Source organism: Armigeres subalbatus, chromosome 3 (assembly GCF_024139115.2).
Source record: "Armigeres subalbatus isolate Guangzhou_Male chromosome 3, GZ_Asu_2, whole genome shotgun sequence".
NCBI classification, from domain to species: Eukaryota; Metazoa; Arthropoda; class Insecta; order Diptera; family Culicidae; genus Armigeres; species Armigeres subalbatus.
In genome coordinates, this window is record NC_085141.1 from 45,602,063 (window position 1) to 45,624,752 (window position 22,690).

Genomic DNA, 22,690 nt, shown 5'->3' on the forward strand with positions numbered 1-22,690 from the left:
ATTTCACTGATGGTTCTCGCATTGACGGATCCACTGGCTTCGTGTTTTCAATGTATTTCAACCACCTTCCGAAAACTTCGGGAACCGTGTTCGGTTTATGTTGCTGAGCTGGCAGCAATTAACTTCGCTTTGGGAGAATTTCCAATCAGCCGTAGACCATTATTTCATCTTCTCGGATAGTCTTGTTCTATCGAGGCACTCCGGTCGATGAAACCTGTTAAGCGCATCTTACTTTCTTACAAACATAAGAGAGCAGATGCGTGTTTTGAATCGAATCATTCAAGATTACCTTTGTTTGGGTCCCTTCCCACTGCTCAATCTACGGCAATGAGAAGGCAGACTCGCTGGCAAAGGTGGGCGCACAGGAAGGTGAGGTTTATGAAAGACAATTCTCGAGCAACAGTTTTTCCCATTAGTCCGTCGATTACTCTTCAAAGTTGCGAAATTGGACACACAGAACTTGGACGGTGGCTATTTTCCATAGTTCCAAAAGTTTCTGGGCGAGCGTGGTTCAGAGGGAGGACTTAAGTCGAGGCTTCATTCGCGTGATGTCGAGACTTATGTCTAATCACTATTCACTAAACGCACATCTGTACAGAATAAACCTTGTCGATAGCAACTTATGTAGGTGCAGGCCGATTGATGAACATCGATCACGTAGTTTGGTTCTGCTCGGAAAACGCGTCTCCAGAGAGCAATTTTGGATACCCTAGTGGCCCGAGGTAAACAACCCTTCCAGGAGATAAGAGGTGTTTTGGGGATCGTGATGTGGTCTATGATAAGCCATTTATAGTTTCTTTGTTCCTCTGACATAAAAGTTTAATACTTTTTTTTCTCTTTCTTCAAAGTTTTTTTTGTTTTGTCTCTGTCTTGTTCCGTAGAGCGCCGTAGCTCTGGCCGTCCGGAAGATGCTCCCATTCGAACCATTCTTCGAGCACGACGACACACCACATCTCCCCGACAAATGACCGGATGAGCTGCTGAAATTCCTTGTATGATGATTCCCTGATTCCCGATTCCTAATCCCGTCCATCCTTAAACATTTAAACCATAACTCGAGTCACCACGAGTCGTTGGCTTATTTCCTCTCTTACTAATTTAATAATAAGATTATGTCGATTGTACATATCTGAAAGAAACGTGCTCCGTAAAGTGTTATACACGCCTAGCCTACCAAATAAACGAAATTGGAAAACAATGTTTCTGCTTACGATTTATAAGATTATTAATTTCTCTTGTAAAGCAATTTGGATTTTTCAATACAGCATCACTTTTTCGTCTTTTCACTGGTACTTCCACCATTATTATTTTATACAGTGTGTTGTGTTGCTTTATCTACATTCGCTTTATTCTAAAATTGGTTGCCAGTCAATATTCTTCAATTTTAGTTTTATGTTCTCATAGTTGTTGATTGATAATCAAAGGATTCTTCAAACTCACACTCTATATGTATATCATTAACGTATAAAAAAGAAAATTCAATACGGTGTTGAATCGTCATTTCTCCACAGTGGTGCTAGTGATTCACTCCAAACACCTTCGTAACTCAGTTTGTCAATGAATCTAAATAACAATTTTGCAGATTTTTCACATGATTTGTCCTAAGTTAGCAATTTTATCAAATATGAAGCGTTATACCAATATACAATATACCGATATCTCGTTAGTGCAACGTAGATTTCACGACATCAGATTTTTTTATATAAATTGTCATGCTCTCAAATTCTCTTTCCGTGAAAAAATTTCGATTTCCATAAGTAACTAAACCTATTCATCTTTTAGGTGATTCAAATTCGAAATGAAATACTGAACTTTTACTTCCTAGTAAGTGAGGGCGCCAAAGTAGGTTCCGCGAGGAACTGAGAGACCACTCTATGGCTCAACACTACTTTTTTATTATTATCTTTATTAAGGAGACTTTCAGTCCTAGGCTGGCTCGTCTCCGAAACACTAAACTTGTTTCACGCTTTTAGGGATTCGAGAATCGTGAAACTAGGGAAAATAAGAGTTCGGAAAAGACTTTTCGCGGGACGTATTTTCCATCAAGGATTTCCATCAAGGCTGTTTAAGTACCTCCAGGTTCTTATCTTTTGATATCTTTGATTGACAAATTGGTTCAAAGCCTCAATTATGCGAGATAATTTTTGCTGACAATATCCTGAGTAATATTCAAGTGTCCTTCACCCATCGATTTTTGGCCTATTCCCCATTGTGTTACGTACTACTAACTACTGGTGAGTAAATATTCCACATGCCCTCCCATAAGTCTTTGTTAGGTGGGAACCTACCTTCACGTAATTTAGAACGTAGTCTCACGTTCGTCAAGTTCACACGGAAATCGAAACGATACATTCTCCCAGAAGCTAAACAAAATGTCATCCATTGGTGATTAATGGTCTGAGGTGACATTTGCACTTACAGTTAGCACTTGGGCTTGAGTTGCTTCCAGCAGTGTGTATCACAATTCGGGCGAGTTCGCAGTCTACCGTGTCGTTGCGGTCATTTCGGCCATCCAACCAAGCAGCGCGCGCAGCCGAATGCGATCACACTTGAGCAATGAGTCATCGCCTTCGCACCGAAGTAAGCTCCGGTTTGCGCACGGTAAGGATGATATCATGGTTGACTTGAACCTGCTTGAACGGGTTTTCATTTCGGTACGGTTAGTCACGCCTGCCTCTCCTCGGCACGATTCGGCACCGGAGGACTGAGCAATCTGACATCAGCTGTTTGGCGATTGCGATGAAAGCGATTGCAATGTTTGGCGATGCTTTCGGACGAGAATCATCAATCATCAATGGTAGACGTAGACACGGGCGGGCATTCAATTCGGTAGTTAACAAGCCAATCGCAACAAACTGAAAATGATAACATTTTGAGCAAGTTTAACGCTGAGCGGCCTTGCAACTATGCAGCAAGATTGCTTCGAAATGCTCGTAATTTACTGCGCTAGTTTTGCGTGTACTATCTATAATTACCCTCCTGATTGGCACGTTACTCCATCATACAACAATGATGGTGTCACGCCGAGCACACACGCTAGCCCCAAGAGGATTACCGTACAAACGTGAATTATTTAGCTAATGACTCAATGCCATACGGTCAAACGCCATCATACGAACAGGCAAACCATTCCTGACTATGGCGGCGTTGTCACCAGCGAATATCACACCACCAGTTGGACCGAAGCGGCACAAAACACCCACACGGAATTCAAATTCCACCGCAAGCAAAAATAGAGTTGCTTCGAATTGGAACCCGAAGGGAGGTCACGTACCGAGCCATGAAAATATCGATTGAGCGACTATAAAAGAGAAGTCGAATAAAAAAATACAACTTACAATAAACGATGGACTAGCGGCGATGCTGGTGTTCGTGTTGCAGCAACTAACTAGTGAAGGATTTAGTTCGCCAGGTTTTGTCGAATATGACTAGCACTCACTGCTACTATACAGTATACACTAGTTGTGGTTGTCGTCATCGTCGTCGGGAACGGACAAAATGTTCGAATGATATCGAGGTATTTAGCCATGAACTGTTTTGTCGCGCTGACTCTGTCTGGTTCAGCTGCTGGATTAGTAGGTGTTCGTTTTCACGATGTAAATGGTTTGACTGGAGCTCAGTTATGGAAAGAACGTTGACTTCTGGTTTTGTGGGAGGTGTGCAGATTGGATCTGTTGCTTGTCCACCGTTGCAGATCTGAACCAAGGATTTTGTATTCTTTATTGAAGTCCGGCTTAATTGACTTGATACCGGACTGACAGTTTTTACAGACGCTGATTAAGAGTTCGTTTCAAAGTTGTTATTAATCCATTGGCGTTAACAAACAACATTGAACAATTGTACATAAATGTCTTAAAGGTCGGACGAAACAATTTATTATGATTTGCATTTTCTTCTAAGTAGTGAAATTGTTTCTGTAACTTTCCATAAAAAAGGCAACAAAGAAGGCTAGCTAATTTGTCTCCGTCATTCTTCATCGTTGAACTAACACAAAAAGCGATAGATGTAGTCGAATCTATCACTTTCTAGGATTCTTTCTCGAACTGGCTGTGTATGTGAAGACTAGACTAGAGACTTATTTGATAAAGTGAGATGGAGAATGAAACACATTTACATTCGAATTTTTGTTTAATTTCATTATAAAATGTATCCTTGAATTCTGTTTGCTCTTAAGGAAACGTTTCACTTCACTAGTTTCCTCGGGTTCAAATTTCAGTCAGTTGCTCAACCAACCGTTAACAGATCGATCGAGGTATGTGCCCATTGTTTAGACTTTTATTCATATTCCAATCAACCTACTCGGCATCGGAACCTTTTCCCAACATTCCGTCTTGAATGAAAACCTGATGAAGTGAGAAGTGCACTCGGCATCAAACAATCATCTGTTTCGTAACCGATTGTTCAGTATTGATGTGTTCCTCCTAACTTGACAATGCCATCACTTCAACACTGCATACAACTGCAATTGATGCTGAGCCGTTCCGTAGCCATTGACGACCGGATCATGTTTCCGTTCAAGAGCGATACTTGTGCAGTAGTAGATGGGCAAAAAACGGAAGTTGCCTACATACTGCGATAAGTGTGTGACCACCGCATCAAAACATAGCAAACGGTTGTCGGATTTGATGATTGAACATGCTTTCTTTCTGTGGCAGTGGTACCACAACCGGCAGATAGTGCTCACCCACCGCAGCCGTCGTCGCATTGCCTTAGTGACATACCTTCTTCTTCTTCTTCTTCGTTGGCATTACATCCCCCACTGGGACATTGCCGCCTCGCAGCTTAGTGTTCATTAAGCACTTCCACAGTTATTAACTGCGAGGTTTCTAAGCCAAGTTACCATTTTCCCATTCGTATATCATGAGGCTAACACGATGATACTTTTATGCCCAGGGAAGTCGAGACAATTTCCAATCCGAAAACTGCCTAGACCGGTACCGGGAATCGAACCCAGCCACCCTCAGCATGGTCTTGCTTTGTAGCCGCGCATCTTACCGCACGGCTAAGGAGGGCCCCCTAGTGACATACCTACCTGGTTCCATTTTTTGTGGCTGGTTCGCCCGTCCGAATCACGCGCATAACGTGAGGTTGAAGATTATTTTATCAAATTTAGAAATGTAATCAAATTAGACGACTATTGTCAGGTTCGTTGATGGCGTTGCCCGCTTCATTCGCATGTTTGGTAAAACGTTTCACGTGGTACCAGAGAGGGGGCAACGATGGAACGTGCTTTTCGCACAAAAAATAAAACCGTTGATGTTGATGCATGGCTTGGCAAAACTAATTCCGGTTCAGGGTGAATGCGCTGGGGAAAGCTTTGTTCAGGAATTATTTTCAGAGAACCTCCTAGTAAGCTATTTGCCTTTAGAAATATTTCGACATTTCAACTTGGGCTAAACATAATAAGAACAAAAATTGGAACTAACCATTTTAAGTGCATATGAGCGGTCATCACCAGTGACTCAGCATTATTGCAACTAGAGGAATGGAAGGTGGTTTTAAAAACTTTTGAAAAAGAAGAGAAAAGCGGAGAATTGTGATAATTGGTATTTGAATTTAGGGATGTAATGTCAAGAAGAAGAAGCATCTAAAAATAAGGAAAATTAATGTTGGCTTTGTGTACCAAAATTTTGGTCACTGACGAATGAAAAATATGCACGACTTTCCCAATGTTTATTGTAATTTTATAGCAAAAGTCTCAGCTGTAATACGAAACTTAAAATAAAAACAAGTGAACTAAAACGATTGAACGTATTGACCTAAAATGTGACACTTTAATCAGCTTAGGGTTAAATAACACAATTCTCGCTTAACTTTTCAAAAGGACCTTAGTAACATTTTTTCCTAATTTTTTTGATTACTGCAATCGAAATCTTTCATATTAGTCTGTTGATTGCAATATACAAATGATTTAAAGAAAAAATGTTACACGAGAATTAAAATTAATGAAGATTTAATAAACAATCTGCTTGTTTACGGACGACCAAAACTTTCAAACAAACCCGATTTCTTCGAATGATTTTCTCATTTGTTTTTGTAAACGGGTATAAACTTTCGATCGAAAGCGCACTTGAACGTAAGCAAGAATATGTTATAACCTTCGGCGTAAATAAGGGGGGGCCCTGTATCCATTGTACTTGCCACACAAGATACATACTCATGCAATGGCGGGCATAGAAAGCTTTCAATTAATGACTAATAGAAATGCTAATAGAATACTAAGAGGAAACAGCAGGCCAAGTTCCAGTTGGAATGTAGAGCCATAGAAGAAGAAGAAGAAGAAGAAGAAGAAGAAGAAGGAGAAGGAAGACAAATGCGCTTGTTTCTCATTTCTGAGAAAGATTCCTGTGTGTCAGTGAAATTGCACTTGGTTTTAATTATGAAAAATGATGTGAAAGCATCAAAGTAAGCTTGATATGAACAACAATGGTTAGCCACCAAAATATCAATCAAAGTAATCGTGGTACTTCATCAGCAGTCATAGACATGAATTCATCCATCGCGTACTGGAGTGACAGTTTTCCAGCAGACTTCCGATTGATTAGCAGCACGATAATCTGCACAGTTCCCATCAGCATCCGAGAAGGATTCTCATCAGAATCCGAGAGGAATTCCTAACAGAATCCGACAAGAGTTCTCATTGGAATCTCTGAAGAATTCCTTTCAGAATCATCGAAGTATTCCAACTTGAATCCAAAAGAATTCTTACTGGATTCCTTTTGGTTTCGTTAGGGAATCTGTGAGAAATACCCTTCATTGTTGATATGGATTAATCCATGGAGGATTTTCTTCATAATACACCGTCGGTTTGCTTCGGAATTCCTCCGGAGTCGTTCGAAGACTTGCTTCGGAATTCCTTGACGATTTGTTTCAGAATACTTCGACGATTTGCTTCGAAATCCCTCGACGATCAGAATCCCTTTGAAGATTTGCTTCGGAATCATTCGAAAATTCGCTTCGAAATATATCAACGGTTTGTTTCAGATTCCTTGAAAATTAACTTTGGACTCCCTTGACGATTAACTTTGGACTCCCTTGACGATTCACTTCGGAACCCGTTGACAAATTGATTAGAAATCTTTCGAAATACTTCGATGAGATGCTTGGGAATTCTTCAACGATTTGCTTCATTTGTCCTTTCGGAAACGTTGGAGGATTCTTTTCGGAATCCCTGGAGGATTAATTCGAAGCCCCTTCCGACGATGGTTCGGGATCCCTCGACATGCTTTGGAATCCTTTTGCGTTTTGCTTCTACAACTCTGGAACATTGCCTACGAAATCCCTGAAACATGCCCGTCGGAATTCCTGGAGGATTCCATTCGGAATCTCTAGAAGATTCTCTTTGGAATCCCTGAAATCTTTCCGTCGAATTTTCTGGAACATTCCCGTCAGAATCCCTGGAACATTCCTGTTCAAAATTCTGAAATATTCCCGTCGGAATTCCTGGAGGATAGAGGATACCTAGAAGATTCTCATTGGAATCCCTGGAACATTCCCGTCGGACTCCCTAGAATATTCCATTAAGAATCTCTGGTGGATTGCCTTTAGAATTTGGAGGTTTTGGAGGGAAATTGGAGGTTCTTTTCCGTATGCTTGAAGGATTGCCGTCGAAATCTCTGAAGATTTTCGTTGGAATCACTAATTTTTTTTTCATTTGAGATGGATAGAACATTTTTGAAATATGCAAAAATATCCACTGCCTACACGGGTAAAAATCCGTTCCCAGAAATGAGAAAATAATTCATGATTCCATGAATCCGTCGTGTTTTCATGCTATGAAAATACACCATGAATATAAATCATGATTTCATGATTTATTTTCGCGTAACGCAACCAATGGTTGTTAAGATCGACAGAATAAAAAAAAAGTTCAACAGGGGATTTGAACTCGAGTACACTGAGCGAGAGTCCGGCGTGCTACCTCTCAGCGGTTCTAACTTCTTGGGAATGGAGTGTTCGAAGTATAACCGGTTATGCATACTGTCCACTGATGAGGATTGCCTAGTACCATGAATAATGTTATTGAAATCATGAATTATAATCATGGTTTCATGAACTGACCTGATTCATGATTTCATGATTTTTTATTCATGCCTGTGGGTATGCAGTTGTTTCCGTGTACCGGTGGGAACCTGACAGCGATCCGTCACATAATGTCCTTTGACCTACTACATTTAGACGGAATTGCCATACGCTATCAATTTGAGTCGTTGTAACATCGGCTGGAATACACACACTTCGATACTGTGGGCAACAACAGAAAGCACGTGCTTAAGAAACAAGAATAAATCCAGACCAACATTTGAAAATGGCGTAACAGCCAAAATTTATTCCGTAACAGCGTAACAGCCAAAATTTATTATATATGTGGACAAACAATCAGAAGGAATAAATTTTGGATGTTACGCCCTTTTCAAATGTTGGTCTAGAAATATGGATGAGTGTGATTGATCCGCAATTGCCTTAGGTGGCTGGACCGTATTTATCACATTACCACTAAGATAACTTAATGAGGTGGTAAATTGTTCGAGAATTTTTGAAAAAAAGCTCAAAATAGAGAAAATAGATTAAGGGGCTATAGCCCTATAGTTGGCGCTTCGGTCGTTACTGTTAACCTTGATGAATGTTTGAATGAACGAGAGGTGGAGTCAATGTTGGTCAAACTGCTTGACCGTGTGCACGTTCCATTATACACATCGACTGTGCATCTCTAACACAAAATTTTCACTCAGTGTGAGATTCAGCCAAGGCGAATTTTCGAAACAATTCCTGGATGAAATTCTGAAGAAATTCCTAAGAGGAATTGCGAATGATTTCTAAGAATTTTCTCTTAGCGTTTCGGAAGGGATTCCTTAAAGAATTACTGGAAGAATGTGTTCCTGGATGAAAATCCTGAAATAATTGCTGACACAATTCATTAAAACATAATTCAATTTCGACAGGAATTCCTAAAGCAATTTCCAAAGAAATTCTGAAGAAATTCGTGAAAGGAATTCCCAAAAAGATTTTTTTTCAAGATTTTCGTGAAACAATTTCGGTAGGAATTTCTGAAAGGTTTTCCGAAAAAAAAAATTCCATACAAATTTGTACCGGAATTTACAAAAGATTTTCCGAAGGAATTTACAAAAGATTTTCGGAAAAAAAAATCGTTGAATAATTTGTAAAGGAATTCTCGATGGAAGGCCTAGAAGAATTTCCGAGGGAACTTCTGAAAGAATTTTCGAAGAAGGGTATTTCCAAAAATAATTTGGACTTTCCAAAGAATTCCTATAGAAATTTCCAAATGATTTCTCCTTCTCCTTCTCGGAAACTGTCCCAAGTAACACCAAAAACACCATTATTAGCGAAAATCTAAGAATTATGTTGAATTAGGGTCGGGAAAAGAAAATACAAAACATGTTATGTTCGAAGAGAGCTATGAAGAGGTTCTTGCAAAACATAGAGCAGTTTGATCATTGAAGATGTTTTGCATTACAATCTTGCGACTTGCCGATAACATGTTTTTTTTTTTTTTTTTTTTTTTTTTTTAACTAATTTTATTTGCTAATTATCTAATACATGCATTCATCTCTTAGACTAGGTGTTCCGTGTTTTCTTAACACTATCATCCTTATTTGCTATGTTACGCTTTTAGTTATTATTAATACATTTCAATTGCCTCTAGCAGTTAGAATTTTTCCTCTGGTTGAATTGAACCATGTAGGAATTACAATGTTTTCTACTTAAACCAAACTTAACCTATTTTATACTAAGGGTACAAGGAGTTAATCGTTGCAATAGAAGATTGCAACGATTTTTATCTAAAATTGAAATTATTTTGTTGGACATTTGTTGCAATGTCTCAATATTAGAAATTCTATGAAGTTCATTGGTACTATACCACGGAGGCAACTTCAGAATCATTTTCAAAATTTTATTTTGAATCCTCTGGAGTGCCTTCTTTCTGGTATTGCAGCAACTAGTCCATATTGGCACAGCATACAACATGGCAGGTCTAAAAATTTGTTTGTAAATCAAAAGTTTGTTCTTAAGACAAAGTTTTGATTTTCTGTTTATAAGTGGATATAGGCACTTAATATATTTGTTACATTTGGCTTGAAGGCCTTCAATGTGATTTTAAAAGTTAATTTTTGATCTAGCAGAAGTCCTAAATATTTAGCTTCGCTAGACCAATTAATTGGAACCCCATTCATAGTGACAATATGTCTGCTAGAAGGTTTCAAATAAGAAGCTCTCGGCTTATGTGGGAAAATTATAAGCTGAGTTTTGGAAGCATTCGGGGAAATTTTCCATTTTTGCAAGTAAGTGGAGAAAATATCCAAACTTTTTTGCAATCTACTACAAATGACACTAAGGCTTCGCCCTTTGGCTGAAAGGCCCGTGTCATCTGCAAACAAAGATTTTTGACACCCTGGTGGTAAATCAGGTAAGTCAGAAGTAAAAATGTTATACAATATGGGCCCCAGTATGCTGCCTTGGGGGACACCAGCCCTTACAGGTAATCTATCAGATTTAGTATTCTGATAGTTTACCTGCAGTGAGCGATCTGATAAATAATTTTGGATCAGTTTAATGATGTACAGAGGAAAATTAAAATTCATCAATTTTACAATCAAACCTTCATGCCAAACACTGTCAAATGCTTTCTCTATAACAAGAAGAGCAACTCCAGTCGAATATCCTTCAGATTTGTTGAGCCGAATTAAGTTCGTAACTCTTAATAACTGATGAGTGGTTGAATGCCCATGGCGAAAACCAAATTGCTCATCAGCAAAAATAGAATTGTCATTAATATGAACCATCATTCTATTTAAAATAATCTTTTCAAACAGTTTGCTTATTGAAGAAAGCAAACTGATTGGGCGATAACTAGAAGCCTCAGCTGGATTTTTGTCCGGCTTCAAAATTGGAACAACTTTGGCATTTTTCCATTTATCTGGGAAGTATGCCAATTGAAAACATTTGTTAAATAAATTAACCAAAAAAGATAAAGAGCTCTCAGGAAGTTTTTTGATAAGTATGTAGAAAATACCATCATCACCCGGGGCTTTCATATTTTTAAATTTTCTAGTAATAGATCTCACTTCATCCAAATTAGTTCCCAACGAAGGGTCAAAAACAATCTCTTGATTGAGAATGTCTTCGAAGCTCCGTGTAACCTGATCCTCAATTGGACTAGTGAGACCTAGACTAAAATTATGGGCACTCTCGAACTGCTGAGCAAGTTTTTGAGCCTTTTCGCCATTTGTTAATAAAATTTTATTTCCCTCTTTAAGCGCTGGAATTGGCTTTTGAGGTTTTTAAGAATTTTGTTAATTTCAAAAGGGTTTCGAACTGGGATCCAACTTCGAGACATTATTCTCAAAGTTGGTATTTCTCAGAATAGCGAAACGTTTTTTAATTTCATTTTGCAAATCTCGCCAAATAACTTTCAACGCGGGATCGCGAGTTCTTTGGTATTGCCTTCTTCTCACATTTTTAAGACGGATCAGTAGCTGAAGATCGTCGTCAATAATAATGGAGTTGAATTTTACTTCACATTTCGGAATTGCAATGCCTCTGGCTTCGACAATTAAATTTGTCAAAGATACGAGAGCATTATCAATATCACTTTTGGTATCGAGAGGAATATCAACAACAAAATTCCTATCGATATACGTTTTATATAAATCCCAATCAGCTCTATGATAATTAAAAGTAGAGCTGATTGGATTATAAATGGCTTCTTGTGAGATTTCAAATGTCACAGGAAGGTGATCAGAGTCAAAGTCAGCATGAGTTACCAATTGGCCACACAGCTGACTTGAATCCGTTAAAACTAAATCAATTGTAGAAGGATTTCGACTGGAAGAAAAACAAGTTGGTCCATTGGGATATTGAATAGTATAATATCCCGCAGAACAATCTTCAAATAAAATTTTACCATTGGAATTGCTTTGAGCATTATTCCATGAACGGTGTTTGGCATTGAAGTCACCAATTACGAAGAATTTTGATTTGTTGCGAGTCAGAATTTGAAGATCAGCTTTCAACAAATTCTTTTGTTGCCCATTGCATTGAAAAGGCAAGTAGGCTGCAATGAAGGAAAATTGTCCAAAATTTGTTTCAACAGAAACTCCCAAGGTTTCAAAAACTTTGGTTTCAAACGAAGAAAATAATTTATGTTTGATACGTCTATTAATGACAATGGCGACCCCACCACAGGCGCTGTCAAGACGATCATTTCTGTAGATAAAATAATTTGGATCTCTTTTAATGGAGAGTCCTGGTTTTAAATAAGTTTCTGTTATAATGGCAATATGCACATTATGAACTGAAAGGAAGTTGAATAATTCATCTTCCTTACCCTTTAGAGAGCGGGCATTCCAATTTAGAACTTTCACACAATTATTTGGATCCATTGAAACGGAGTCCGATAACAATTTTTGGGTGTACTTTATACCAACCTGAACAGCTTCAGGAATGGTATTTGCTTTGAACATTGCATCAATCATGTGATGCAATTGTTCAGTTAAAAAATCAAAATCGGAAGCAGTCATGCTACCTGAATCGGCAACATGACCGTTATTTTCCGTTGGGACATGGGTATAAACCTCATTTTTAGAAGAGAAATTTGGTCTACCAGCAACGATGTTTGCATACGTAGGTACATTGGAAAAATTGGAATTTACTGAAGTGCTTGCTACCCGTTGACGAGCGGCAAAATTTGTTTGTGAATTGTGGTGGGTATGAATTGCTCGACCGGTAACCGGTTTAGAAATTTGAGCGTTTGAAAAATTTCTACCCGTCGAATCTGGGATCCGATTGGAATTTCCGTCATCAATTTTGCACGGGAATTCAAAACTTTTTGCGTGAAGGGCATTCCCAGAAATTGGATTTACGATTGCCCCACAGTTTGCGCACTTAAATTTATTGGAATCTTCTCTCACAGGACATGCGTCCTTGGCGTGAGAGGTTCCACCACAAATCATGCATTTAGCATCCATGTGACAATGTTTGGTTCCATGACCCCACTTTTGGCACTTACGGCACTGGGTAGGGTTTTGGAAATTTCCCCCAGGCCTGCGGAAATGTTCCCATGTAACACGGACATGAGACATAATACAGGCCTTTTCCAATCTTTTCATATTATTTAGTTCACTTTGTTAAAATGAACTAAATAAAATTCTTGAGAAATGCCCTCTGGGAAGTACCAGAATGGGATTTCTTTTCATCTTAATTACTTGGACTGGTGAAAATCCAAGTAATTGAGAAATTTCAATTTTAATCTCATCCAGTGATTTGTCATCACTGGGAGACCTTTCAAGACGACTTTGAACAATCGCTCAGTTTTGTCGTCGTATGTGAAGAATTTATGGCGCTTCTCAGTTAAATAGTGAAGAAGACGTTTGCGATCGTCAAAGGATCCCGGCAAAACGCGGCAGTCACCCTTCCTAGCAATCTGAAATGAAACCTTGATCCCCTGAAGGTTACTCAAAATCTCATTCCGGAAGCCAGAAAACTCGGCAACAGATACCACAATTGGCGGAATCCTTTGCTTTTTCGCATGAATCGAATCACCTGGGCTAGAGGTAGATTCGATTTGCTCAATTTCATAATTTTCATTAATCAAATCGAACTGATTGCTCAGTTCGATTGGAGAAGAATTATTTCCGATATTAGAGTTAGAAGGAATATCTGAATTCTCCAGCTTCCTTCTATTTTTCCGCGCTTGGGCAGGACGGTCTTGAAACCTTGTTTCTTTGAAGGAAGTGGAGAATTCAGAGACTCCCCTTCCTCTTGTTTTTGTTAATACTCATTGCTGAGCGTGGAGACGTGACCTTCTAAGAGGTTTTTCCCAGAACGGTGTCCCTGCAGGATTACCACCGCTTGTCGGAATTTTACTTCCGCAAACGGGTCCAACGTAAAACGAAGGCACGGGTCCTTGCAAAGATCGTAACGGGATCAGTGGGTACAAATAGCGCTAAGAAGCACCGTTGAAATTAAAATAGCTTCGGGTAGTATTAAAAACTTCCTTCCGCAAAGAGAGAAAGAACCGCACAGCACGAAAGCACGATGCGGTCTGCCGATAACATGTTGATTTTTGACATTTGATGGGTCATTCAAGACGTTTTTTCTACAATCCGCCAACATAAAACATGTCCATAGGATGCTATTATAAACATGGTCATAACATGTCCATTTTTTGACATTTGTTTAGTTAGAAAATATATCATAAAGATAGTTAAAACACGTTTATTGAACGTAATTTCAGCATCTTTTAGGATCAAAGAAACGAACAGTTTTGATCTTGGCTTGGTTGTTTATCGAGAACTCGCCATATTGTTATTTAACATAATTGAGAATTTGTTTATCGATAAATTACTATATTATATGATTTTGTCATACCTTTTTTTCTTCAATCAATGGCGCATGAATTCAGGAGAAGTGAAATGAAAAGTTCGCCAATGAATATAACAAGTCGCATATTAAGCAAGGTTTGGAATCAAATTTATTTATTTTGTATTCAGTTTGTGTCTTTCTATAAATTTCATCAAAATGGTATTCATCATGTCATGCATGCATTTCTTCATTCATTTTTGTATATGGTTGATATCGTTACAAATGTAGGTCAACATTTTTATTTTTGTATTCAATTTGACTGAATCTCTTTGAGACATGGTTTTTGAAAACTTCCTTAGAACTTAACTTTGGTCTTGTGAATGTTTAATCATTAACTTGATTGCGACTGAAAGATGTTGAAAATATTAATAATTTTTGCGCCGTTTAGGTCACGCAAATGATATGAAACAAGTTTTCAAGATCAAAACATAACAAGCCTGTATGCTGTATTTTCACCTCTCATACAACAAACTGTGTTACTTGGGGTAGTTATTCCTAAAGGTATTCCCAATAAATTTTCCAAAGGAATTTCTTCCGATATTCCTCTATTTCTAGGGATTTCTTTAGAAATTCTTCATAAGGCCGTTACAAATATTTAATTAATAAAAAATAAACAATTAAATAAAAAAAATTAAAATAAACTCCTCGGATTTGTTGTTTTTGGGCAATGTGTTGTTGGGCGGATGTTGTTTTTGGGCAAAAACCGAGAATCAGCCTAAATATTTCTTTAAAAATTTAAAGATGAATTTTTATTGGATTTTTTTCAGTACCTGATGAACATTGTTGTAAGAATACCTTTGGATTTTTTCTAGGAATTTTCAGAATAAATTTTAAAATTTTTGCCTGTACTTTCTCAACAAATCCCTTTGGAAATTCTAGGAAGAAATTCTTGGAAATTTCTGTCAGGAATTTCTTCAGAACTTACCCCAGGAATTCTTTCGAATATTGTTTTGGGTGTTTCTTCCGTCATTCTTCCGTATTTTTTTCACAGAAATCCCTTTAGACCTTCGAAGATTTCTTTTGAAATTCCTTCGGAATTTTCTTTAGGCATTCTTTTGAAAATCTCTTCACAAAATCCTTTAGAAATTCTTTTATGTAGGGTAAATGATGTATTTTGGACATCTGAATATATTTTGGACTTTTGGCAATATTTTGCGTGTTTTTCTAGTTAGCCTACTTTAAATAAATAGGAATCATGTGTTCCTTTTGTCTCGGTAATTATCACATTTCAAACTATATTTATGTAACAGAATAAACAAAATGGGTCTGGGTCATTTGGCATAAAGTCATTTGGCATAAGGTCATTTGGTATAAAAGCCATTTGGCATAATGGCCATTTGGCATAACGGACATTTGGCATAATTTTGAACTGCAAGAAAAGAGTGGGTCATTTGGCATAACGGACATTTGGCATAATTTCGAACTGTGAAAGCGAAAGGGATATTTCATGTAATGTTTAGCGTAGATAAAGTAGATCGAGGCTAAGGTGTTTTCTGATAAATCTAGACTGATGGTAGACATTTTCAGGAAGAACGAAATAAAAAAAACCATTGCCAAATCCGGGCAGGGCCTACTTTTAAAGAAGGGATCACCTCCATCATCGCATTGCCATAATTCAGGCCACACAACTACTTTTAAAGAAGGGATTACATTCACCATTGCTTCAATCCGGACCAACGCCAACTTTTAAAGTACAAATCGAATCCTCCATTGTCATAATCCGTGAAAGCGCCTATTTTTAAAGAAGGGATCACATCCACCATTGCCTCAATCCGGGAAAGCACCTTCTTTTAAAGAAGGAATCAAAACCACCATTGTCATAATCCGGGCAAGCGCCTACTTTAAAAGAAGGGATCACATCCACCATTGCCTCAATCCGGGCAAGCGCCTCCTTTTAAAGAAGGAATCATATCCACCATTACCATAATCCGGACAAGCGCCTACTTTTAAAGAAGAGATCATATCCTCCATTGCCATAATCCGGGCAAGCACCTACTTTTAAAGAAGGGATCACATCCACCATTGCCTCAATCCGGGCAAGCGCCTCCTTTTAAAGAAGGAATCACATCCACCATTACCATAATCCAGGCAAGCGCCTACTTTTAAAGAGGGGATTACATCCACCACTGCTGGGAGCGGGCCATTTGGCATAAAGTCATTTGGCATAACGCCATTTGGCATAAGGTCATTTGGCATAAAGGCCATTTGGCATAACGGTCATTTGGCATAACGGACATTTGGCATAATTGTGACCAGCGTCAAAAGTAAGGGTCTTTTGGCATAACGGACATTTGGCATAACTTTTCTTTGCGTTCGCTGAATGGTGACTAAGTGGTGCGGGAAACACCCCGGAATAGTAAATATAACACCCGTCGATAACAATATTAAAAAGACATTATCCTCTCGTGGAAAGAATGCATTTGCAATGCAAAAGTAGGCGCATGCCCGGATTAGAGCAATGGTGGATGTAATCCCCTCTTTAGAAGTAGGTGTGCGGCCGGATTAAGGCCTTGGAGGATATGATACCTTCTACAAAAGAAGGCGTGTGGCCGTATTATGGCAATGAAAGATGTGATCCATTCTTTAAAAGTAGGCGCTTGCCCGGATTATGGCAATGGATGATATGATCTCTTCTTTAAAAGTAGGCGCTTGCCCGGATTAAGGTCATGGTGGATGCGATCCCTTCTTTAAAAGAAGGCGCTTGCATGGATTGTGGCAATGCAGAATGTGATCCCTTCTTTAATAGTGGGCGCATGCTCGGATTAAGGCCATGGTGGATGCGATCCCTTCTTTAGAAGTAAACGCTTGCATGGATTATGACAATGGAGGATGTGATCCCTTCTTTAAAAGTAGGTGCTTGCCTGGATTATGACAATGGTGGATGTGATTCCTTCTTTAAAAGAAGGCGCTTTCCCGGATTGAGGCAATGATGGATGAGATCCCTTCTTTAAAAGTAGGCGCTTGCCCAGATCATGAAAATGGTGGATGTGATTCCTTCTTTAAAATAAGGCGCATACCCGGATTGAGTCAATGGTGGATGTGATCCCTTCTTTAAAAATAGGCGCTTGGACGGATTATGGCAATGGAGAGTTTGATTCGTTCTTTAAAAGTAGGCGCTTGTCCGGATTGAAGCAATGGTAGATGTAATCCCTTCTTTAAAAGTAGGTGCGTGGCCCGAATTGTGGTAATGGTAGATGTGATCCCTTCTTTGAAAGTAGGCCCTGCCCGGATTATGGCAAATGGTGGATATGATTCTTTCTTTATAAGTAGGCGCTTACCGGGATAAAATCAATGGTAGATGTGATCTCTTCCCCGAGTAGCACAATTCTGATTTGGTTGCAGTTACTCATATGTGACTTGATTGGTTTCAGTAACGCGTCTACGACAAGTGTATTGTTTGAGTTTTTAAAGTTAGGCGCTTGCCTGGATGGAGGCAATGGTGGATCCGGTCTTAAGGCGCATGCCCGGATTGAAGCAATGGTGGATGTAATCCCTACTTTAAAAGTAGGCATGTGGCCGGAATAAGTCAATGATGGATGTGATTTCTCCCTCGGAAGCAATTCTGTCGTTTTGTTATTTCATTCTTCCGGAAAATGTCTACCATCAGTCTAAATTCATCAGAAAACAGCCTGAACCTACTTAATCTACGCTAAACATTACATGAAATATCCCTTTCGCTTTCACAGTTCAAAATTATGCCAAATGTCCGTTATGCCAAATGACCCACTCTTTTCTTGCAGTTCTAAATTATGCCAAATGTCCGTTATGCCAAATGACCATTATGCCAAATGGCCTTTATGCCAAATGACCTTATGCCAAATGGCGTTATGCCAAATGACTTTATGCCAAATGACCCAGACCCACCACTGCTCTAATCCGGGCATGCACCTACTTTTGCATTGCATTGCAAATGCATTCTTTCCACGAGAGGATAGTGTCTTTAATATCGTTATCGACGGGTGTTATATTAACTATTCCGGGGTGTTTCCCGTACCACTTAGTCACCATTTAGCGAACGCAAAGAAAAATTATGTCAAATGTCCGTTATGCCAAAAGACCCTCACTTTTGACGTTGGTTACAATTATGCCAAATGTCCGTTATGCCAAATGGCCTTTATGCCAAATGACCTTATGCCAAATGGCGTTATGCCAAATGGCCCGCTCCCAAACAAAATATAGCCAAAAGTCCAAAATATATTCAGATGTCCAAAATACCATCGTTAACCTATCCTTCGTAAATTTCATTTGGAAATTATGTTGAGAATTCTTAAGGAATGTCTTACAAAATTCCTTTAAAATTTCCGTTAGAAACTACTTCCTTTAGGATTTCCTATTTCCGGAATAATTCCTAGAGGAATTTTGAAATGAATTTTTCTGGAGAAATTTACAAAGGCCTTTCGGGAGGATTTACGATAGAATCCATGGAGAAATATTCAGGAGTTCTCGAAAGAATATATGGAGGATTTACTGCTGAATAGATTTTGGACAATAATTTCTAAACGAATTATTAAAGGAATTTCCTAAAGAATTATTAAAAGAATCCACGAAAGAATTTGCAATGGAATTTCCAAAATTACCAATGGAATTTTTAATTCTAAAGAATTCCTTCAATTCCTTTCGGGAATTCTGCCAGGATTTTTTCCGGGAATTTTTCCGAAAATCCCGACAGTAATGAAACAAAACCCTGTTCTGAATCTGAAATTAAGACTAAATCAAAAAATCAAAAATATCGGGATAGCACTCGATCTACCATCATACTTCTTCGGATCTTTTCGAGAATTCTTTGGAAATTTACTGCAGAAGTTGCTTCGGAATTTCTTCAGTAATCATCCATTTGATGTTTCATAAATTTATTTAAAACATCGTCGGAAACCCACACCACAAGTGGTGGAACTCGTAAAAACTCGTCTTATGACAAGTGAAGACATTCCACTTAAAGCTCAAAATAATTTTCACCTCAAGGTATTCCTTAAAAAGTCCTACTTTGCTTCGGAAATGCTTTTAAAAATTCCATCGGAAATAGCGATTTTTTTTTCAAGAAATTGCTTTAGCAATTATTTGCGGATTTTTTTTGCCTTTCTCGTACAACAAAGTTGTACCGAAAGGCTATATGATTGCTTCAAAAAAGAACTTTTGATAGAAGGCCCGGAGACCCATAGTGTTGTATACCGATCAACTCAGCTCGACGAACTGAGGTGATGTCTGTATGTGTGTGTGTATGTGTGTATGTGTACAAATTTTGTAGACACACTTTTTGGAACTTAGCATTATCCGATTTACTCGCAACAAGTTGCATTCGACGGGGAATGCGGTCCCATTGTTTGCTATTGAAAATTGGCTCGACCGGACATTGCATTTCGGAATTATTCAAAAATCATTGTTTTTTTCCGAAAAAAAATCCAAGGAATTTCGAAAGAATTTCTGTAGAAATTTCTAAAAGTATTCGTAAAGGAATTCCTGAAGAAATTTTCGAAATTTTCTAAGAAAGGCTTCTTTGAACTTTCGAAGGAATGTCTTAATTCATTTCTAGATTTATCTCCGAAATAATTTCCAGAGGATTTTATTAAGAAATCCCTAGAGTTAATTAAAAAAATAAAATACTTGGAAGAATGTCCAAAGAAATGTTTGGACAAATTTGAGAATCTTCATATGTACACACTTTGAAGAGCACTATGGAGTACTGCTTGCAGTTTTCGAACTGGAAGTGCCCTAGATGTTGACTTTTATCAAAAACTATTGATCTGTATCGAAAAAATCAAAATATTCGGTGCCAATTTGTTCTAAAACAGTTTTTCGTTGTTTTCTCGGTATTGTTTAAAATGTATATATGCAGTTTCTCAAACAAATGTTGCAATTATAGTTCTTACTTTCAACACCAAATTATAAATGAACTAATCTGCCGTTCTACGCATGCTTGTACCGAATACAAAAAACGACAAATGAAAAAATGGCATTTGAAATTGAACCCTAATTTTCATTGCTGACGTATAACCTGAATGAAATATGAGTTTATTACATTACAAAACCATTCAGAAGCCTTGATTTCATTGAAATCATTCATAATTTTCACCCACAAATATAATTTGCGACAACGATCATGAAAATAGTTTGGCGGGAAAGTTATGCCAAGAAATAATGGTAATAATATTAAAAAGACATAATCCTTTCGAAGAAAGCATGCATTAGCCGAGTATGAAGCAATGATAAAAGTTATCTCTCCATTGAAAATAAAGCATCCATCGGAATGCATTTGCCCGGGATTATGCAACGATTGTGATACCTTCTTCTAAAGTAGGCAATGGTGGATGTGATCCCTTTTTGTTAAGTAAGCGCTTGCGAGGATTAATCCAGTGGTTGATGTTAACCTTCTTTAAAAGTAGACGCTTTTTCTTTTATTCAAAAAAGACGTTGGCTCGGCATAAGGTGATGGTGAATATGACCCCTTCTTTAAAAGAAGGAGCTCGCCGGGATAACAAAGTGGTGGAAGTCATCACTTATTTAGAAGTAGGTGCATGCCCGGATTAAGGCAATGGTGAATGTAATCCTTTCTTTAAAAGTAGACGCTTGCCTGGATTAAGGAAATGGTGAATGTGATTCCTTCTCTAAAAGTATAGGCACTTGCTCGAATTACGGCAATTGTGGATGGGATTTTATTAAATGAAGCCATGTGCTCGGCATAAGGCGATGGTGGATGTGACTCTTTCTTTAAAAGTAGGTGCTCAACAGGATTAAGGCAATGGTGGATGTGATCCCTTCATTAAAACTAGGCGCTTGCTCGGATTAAGGCAATTGTAAATAGATGTGATTCGTTTTTTGGATGTAGGCGTTTTCCTGGAATAAGGTGATGAATTTAATCCTGGGCGTTGGATCGGGTCAAGGCAATGGTGGATGTGATTCCTTCATTGAAAGTAGGTGTCTGTCTGGATTAGATTTAATCCATTCTTCAAAAGTAGGTGTTTGTCCGGAATCAAGCAACGGGAATCAATTTTTTTATGTGGGCGTTTTTCTGGACTAAGTCAATGACGGATGTGATCCCTTCTCGAAAGTAGATCCCCAGAGCCAAATGTACAGTCATAGGCTGGCACTTCTCTATCGGTGTGAAGGCTAATCATGTCCTGCTCTCTGCACTGCGAAAATCTACACATCAAGTTAAGTTTCATAATCATGCATCGCACTTAATTTACTCGAGTTTCTTATCAACACTCATAGTCATAACACAACCAACAATCAAATTCCATTTTAGATGAATTTAATTTTCATCCTCCGAAATTCACCAAATCTTCTGTACCTAATTTTTTAGTCCCAGAACTAGATTGCCCCGGTAACCCAAATCCGCTTCCGTTAACCGCTATTAGATGCGAATCATAAAAATCACAATTGCGCTCACATCGTCTAGACGGTTAACAACACCTACCATTCCCATTATCATAGCCTGAGCTCTGCTTAGTCTAGCGCGTGGAAACTGGAAAACTCGGTTTTTTATTTTCGCATTCCCCGATTGTTTTACCCAGCCGATTATCCGCCTATTGTGTTCAGCAGAACGCATCGTTCTCGACCCGTTCGTGATTTTCTTTACACATGTTCCCACTATTAGCCTGAAAGATTAGGTTTCGATATTTGGGTTCCCGTGTAGCAACTTTACACTCACACTCACCAGTTGTGTTTACAAAGCGTTGCTAGCCGTTTACACCTGAGATTTTTTCAATCTTCCATAGGCAAAAAAGCAAAATCAACCGACCATAATTATGATTAGTTATGCTAATCAAAAGTGGGGCATTTTGTAGCAACATTGAACCAATTACGAAGTGCCCGTGTGTTATGAAATGAAGAGCGCATAAGGAAATTATAGGAATAAAAAATAATTCACTCAATGTTAACACAATTACCTACACAGCCGCCAAAGTAATCTGATCGAGATATTAAATACTAATGCAACGAGAGAGGATGTTGCCCATAAGTGGTGTTGTCCCAGTAGTGTTGCCATTTGTAAAAAATGAACAGATTGTGTTCTATTTTTGCAAAGGTGATCATATCTAACAAAAAAAAATGCCGAGGTCTTGTCACCTCTAACTCACCTTTTTCCGTATCTAAAACTATTTATTGTAAGAGCCAAATTTTATATCAGATTCTACATCAGATATGTTATATTGTAGGGGAAGATGATCCAAAACGCTCCTATTGAAACCAAATCATTTCAACGTATCTGCACGTTCTGTAAGACTAGCTACGAGTCACGATAATTTTCTACTCAAAATATCTAGGTTGTTTAACTGTCTAAAACATTTGAAATGTTTAAAAATGGGCCAAG

General features: G+C 38.3%; 1 pseudogene; it reads right to left on the reverse strand.

The window, feature by feature from the left end:
- The window catches only part of LOC134221611 (ubiquitin fusion degradation protein 1 homolog), a 22,631-nt pseudogene extending 826 nt beyond the window's left edge, over positions 1-21,805 (reverse strand).
- Positions 21,806-22,690: the final 885 nt, after the last annotated feature.